Source organism: Oreochromis aureus, linkage group 11 (genome assembly GCF_013358895.1).
Source record: "Oreochromis aureus strain Israel breed Guangdong linkage group 11, ZZ_aureus, whole genome shotgun sequence".
Lineage (NCBI taxonomy): Eukaryota > Metazoa > Chordata > Actinopteri > Cichliformes > Cichlidae > Oreochromis > Oreochromis aureus.
The window spans coordinates 11,851,276-11,856,889 of NC_052952.1; the positions used below are offsets into that span (position 1 = coordinate 11,851,276).

At 40.1% G+C, this 5,614-nt stretch overlaps 1 long non-coding RNA gene across 1 annotated transcript; it reads right to left on the reverse strand.

Moving 5' to 3' along the window:
- Positions 1-261: 261 nt before the first annotated feature.
- LOC116314962 lies at positions 262-1,576 on the reverse strand. The gene is made up of 3 exons (XR_004199068.2): positions 1,443-1,576; positions 882-1,030; positions 262-704 (listed from the first exon to the last, which is right to left on the reverse strand). It is a non-coding gene; the product is annotated as an uncharacterized LOC116314962 (long non-coding RNA).
- Positions 1,577-5,614: the final 4,038 nt, after the last annotated feature.

The window sequence follows — 5,614 nt, forward strand, 5'->3', positions numbered from 1 at the left end:
GCTTCCCCTCCAGCCTCCTCCTAGGAGATGCAGCTGTGGCATAGATTTGAAAATCCGACGTCACCTCATGCTTAAGTTACTGTGTTCACAAAGTTGGGTCTCCAAATCACCCATCCACCAGGTGCAGTTATGATGTGGTGAGGTGAAAAAAATGAATTGACAAACATTTGTGCTCCATTTGCAGTTTTATTTTTACACAAGGTTCACACATGACAGACACAAGAACATCATGTTTTAAATTAAACTACACTGAGCCTGAACCCATCACCTTTGATTTAGAGGAAAGTTTGCTACAACCCAACAAGCCACTACTGACACCTGTCTGACTGAATAAACAAAACCAATCCATGGATCTTCTTACTCTGCACAGATGAAATTATATTTATCATAAACAGACTTCTTGTACCACAGATGGTTCCCACTTGTATTCATGGCAGCCCTCGTGCCACAGACTGCTGTTCTTATCTCGTCTGGAGCCCACTGATCAAAAAATACACACTGATCGTTGACCCAGATCCAGAAGCCGAAGCCACAGATGTAGTGAAGGCCCAGCCAGACAAAGGGAGTGTCAGCCTTCTGAGCCTCCAACCCAACCCAGCCCTGGGTCTCTTTATCAAGGATGGAAACCAGATCCATGTGTTCCTCTCTGCAGTGGTACAGGGCGTCTTCCCATGTCTTGTTCTCTTTAATCAGTTTAAATGGCTCTAAAAGGTAAAACATCAAACACATGAAACTTAGAAGCATCAAACCAAACAGTGTTTCTGAGTGTCTAACATGCTGAGTTAATTCAAGCACATAATTCTTACTGTCAACATTTACACATTTATATTGACTCTACTGACTGACCAGTTAACTTACTGGGTAAGAATGTGTTATTGTACCTTTTTTTCTGCCTTTCATCGTCACCTCACACAGAATTACAAACCCAGATGTGTTTTTTTACACAGTTACATAACGCCCCCACTTTGGTTCATTTTCACAGTTAAATGTATTATTTTCTCCTCTAGTAGTTGTGTTGATTGTTGCACACCTGTAAAAAAAGACAAAAGGTTGGACATATGTACAGAAAGAGTTGTGTTTCTGGCTCTGTTTGATTAAATCATGCTGTAAACAGTGGAGACAGTCGAACAGCTGGATAATAAATGTGAGCTGCTGTCTGAGAACATTTTAGAAAGAAGGAAAACACCTACAAATAAACAACAAAGGAAAATGAAAATAAATACAGATTTTATATTTTACTCATAGAATTGATTATTATTCGAGATCACATCCCATCATATTAGACCTCCTATTTCATTTAATAGAACTGATACAGGGTTATCTGTGTTGCTGTATTACTGGGTTTAAAGACATTTAAATGTTCATTATAATTATCTAAAAATATTGGACATGCTGGAGCCTGACTGAGAACAGAATGATTCAAAGTAAGATGAAGGTATTACTCAGTGGTGTCAGCAGCATTTCTCTCAGATGAGTTCCCGATGAGGATCCGAGCGCCTCTTAGATCAATATTTGATTGATTTATGTTGTAAATAGTGATGCAGGAAATGTCATATAGACCTAATAAGTCAACTGTTCACAAGCTGATGGGATCATTTAAAGTGTCAGAACATGTCGTATTATTTCCATCTAAAGCTTTGTCAGCACTGAATTTGAAACCGTTCACGTCTGAAGACTGAAATGCCACTTTGTCATCCAATTTGATAGTTTCCCAGCCTCGACTATATTCTAATGATGTAAATAAAGTAAAGTTACAAAAAAAAAGAAAAAAAAAGACAATGTCACTGGTAATAATACTTCAGACCGGGACTTTGTGTTTCTTTATCAAAATCTCTTTTTCACTCCTAAATAATGAATCTGAATTATGACTTCATAATCTGACTAAATCTTGGTGGCAAACATGTTTTGCACACACACACTAACACACACACACACAGTTGGTGAATAAACATTCATCAGAATTAATGAAATTAATAATTTGACTCTCAAAACATCCTGAAGGATGACCCTGTTTAATATAATCCACTCCCACCCACACACCAAAGACTGCAGGTTTATCATAGCATTTATTTCTAAATCACAGTGATCACGTATCATAGAACATAATTCAATATAAATTTAAATTTATAGCATATATTTATACAGATATTTGTAATATTGCTTCAGTCCAACAGAAAATCCCCACATGGAACATGTTCCCACAAATATGACGTCTACTGTGATGCACAAGTAAATAAAGGCAAAAGCATAAAAAAAATAATTTATAAAAGCACACAATTAAATACTTTCAAAATAAGTATATTCAGAACAGAAGAATCATATTTTTTGATGTAACTTGAAGAAACTGGTTAGAAATGCACTCTTACCTGGATCCTGTTGAGTTGATCTTCCTGTGAAGTTTCAGAGAACGATGTAAGAATGAGTGAATTACTGCCAGCTCTGATATTGTTGTTTGGTAATACAGCAGAAAGCACAGAATGTAAACCATCCTTCAATACTCAGGCAGAAATGAAACCAGCTTTACTAAAGTCAAATCCTCTTTAAACTAAATGAAACGACTTTTGCTTTATCGAGCAGTTTGGATCAACTCACAGTAAAACTGAACTGTTATATTTGATCTTTTCATTCTTTATAAGGATCATTGAAACATCACTGTGCCAGGCAGGAACATCAAATGATCCACTTACCAATCAAAGTGATGAACAACAGACTCCACAGCATCTTTACTTTAGACTCTTTGCACAAATGTGTCCTCTAATAAGAGAAAGAAAAGACTTCTACCCTCACTCTGGAGTTTTCTGTAGTCACACTGATGTTGATATGATCCCCTCTCTGAGTCACAGCTGGATTTGTACTTCTGTCACTTCCCTCATAGCTGCCAACATGAAAATATACATTTCTCCTGTTTACACTGAGAGTGAGGCTGTTATGTTCAGTAGGCAAAGCATTCCCAGACTTTTACATCTGATTTGCAGATGTGAACATACCATGATTGTTATGATCACCATGTTCAACCTACAGTGTGCGTGCATCCAAGTTGCAGCACATGCAAATACTTTAGCATACCAGGAAATTTACTTCTCCTGTGGAGGCTGTGTGAATAAGAGATATTCAGTGACATTTGGTCTACTTTAAAGAAACAGAGAGCCATTCTTAACAATCGGTCATTCATTAATAAGGTGCCGGGGAAAAAACTTTTAAAAGTCCATCATTGTGTCTACTTTCTGCTCTGCATCTGCATTTAGTTGGGACTTCATGTTTCATGCAGAATTATTTAGAGCAAAGTGCTTCTCACACTGCGAGTATTTGTGTGTGCATGAGGGTGGGAATGCATGTTTGTGTCTGTGTGTGCCTGTATCTCTGTCTATGTCTGTCAGTCACCTCCCAGGTGTGGGGGCCAATCTCCCCCCACCACACTGGATGGTTGATGCCATCAGGCGTCTGTGGTTCTGTGTCCGGGGCTGGGAGCTCAGGTATGTACTGGCTCACTCTCCGTGGCTCAGTCGGGCCCCTTCCGGAAGGTGGGGGGCCCTCAGACCTCGGGTGGCTGAGCCCAGGCTCTCCCACAGCTGGCTGCCAGCACAGCCTGCGTGCACGTCACAGCAGCCCCCTGTACCTTCTGCACCGTGGCTGATTGGTGACCCCATCTGGGGTTCTCCTCAGCTCTTTCAAGGTGGGTGGCGCAGCTGCCCCTCCAGTGGTCCTCCTTGGGCTCTCATGCTCTGGGGGAGTCTTTAGATGTCTGGGGCCTGGATCTCCTCCACACCTGCTTCATGTCCTGGGGGGCAGGGCTATGGGTGTGGGAAACGCACTTTTTGGAAGCCACAAACACGCTCATGCACACAGGTGCTCACAGATACACACTATATCTTCCTTGGCTGTTGCCTCAAAGCATACCGTGTGTTGTCTGTCTCGTGTGCTGCTCATTAACATTCAATATGTTTTATTTACTCTTACTTATACTTATCTAGGTTGTTTCTGTGGTCTCCCTACTGTGTTCTCTTCTCCCTTGTTTTCTTTTCCTTTTCCCCCAGCAGGTGATCCAGCAGTTTTTTAGTGTCTTCTCTCACTGTCCCTCTTCCGATCCGTTTTTCTTTCCCTCTCCTTTTCTTAAACTTCTCTTGTCTATGTCTTTCCCTTTCCTATCCCCAGTCATGTCTGTTCCATTTGCAGTAACTTAAAAGTTTAAAAATAAATGATAAAACAAAACAAAATACAATAAAGTAAAAAAGATCATTCCAGTGGACTGTGATGGCATCAGCCACACATGGGTAAAACAGGGCCATTCATTTACTTTATTAGTTTGTACTTGCTTCACTAATATAATTCATTAACGTTTTTACTTAGACTTGACGCTGATATTATGAAGCGTGCACATGATAGCATTGTGTGTTTTTTCTAAAAATGTTTTTTGTTATATTAATTATGTACCTCTTTCTTTGAGTTATCCGGTTTGGGGAGGTGGCTGTTTCCTGTGGCCAGGAACAACCAAGTACTTATCAGAGACGGGTGTTTTTTACGTTTAGTTGTGTTGTTTTGTGTTTCTGGAAATTACTTTTTGTAGAGTTATATTTAGTTGACCTCTTTTGTCGAGCCTGCTAATAATGTAGTTTAAAAAAAAAAAGAAAGCACGGTTTAGTACAGGTTCTACTTTAAAAAGGGGAACCCTTCTTAAACGGGAAGAGCAGTAGCAGAGCCAGACAATAGGGCTTTGGACTTGACGTCATGCCGCAATGCATTGTGGGGGCGCGGCACCATTTTAGCAGGCCACGAATCAAAAGAAACACACTGTGTTGGAAGGAAGATCCAACACGCTACGAACCATACTTAAAAGCAGCTCAAAAGAAAAAGGACGTTATAGAGACAGATTGCGTCCGGATCCAAAGAGACGGTACTCGCAAAAAAGAACGTGCATTGGAAATGTGGACCGTTATGAAATATGGCAGTGGAGTAGAAACCCTGAAGACCGACCGCTATGATGATCCACTTGGTAAAGTAAATCCGTTGGGCCTTAAGACATCAATTCTGACGGCTAAAGAACCAAATGGGACAGGCAAAAAAAAAAAAACAAAGACATAGAGATACAGGCACACACAGACACAAACATGCATTCCCACTCTCATGCACACATATACAAATCCTCAGCAGTGTGAGAAGCACTTTGCTATAAATAATTCTGCACAAAACATGGAGTCACAATGATAGGACACAATGATGGACTTGTGAGGATTTTTTTTCCCTAACAGCTTATTAATGAAAGACTGTTTGTTAATAATGTCTCTTGTTTCCAATCAAGTAGACCAAATATCCACCTGTTGAAATATCACTGAATATCTTTTTAGTCACACAGCCCCCACTGGTGAAGTAAATTTCCTGGTATACTAAAGTATTTGCATGTGCTGCTACTTGGATGCACGCACACTGTAGGTTGAACATGGTGATCATAACAATCATGGTATGTTCACGTCTGCAAATCAGATGTAAAAGTCTGGGAATGCTTTGCCTACTGAACATAAAAGCCTCACTCTGAGTGTAAACAGGAGAAATGTATATTTTCATGTTGGCAGCTATGAGGGAAGTGACAGAAATACAAATCCAGCTGTGACTCAGAGAG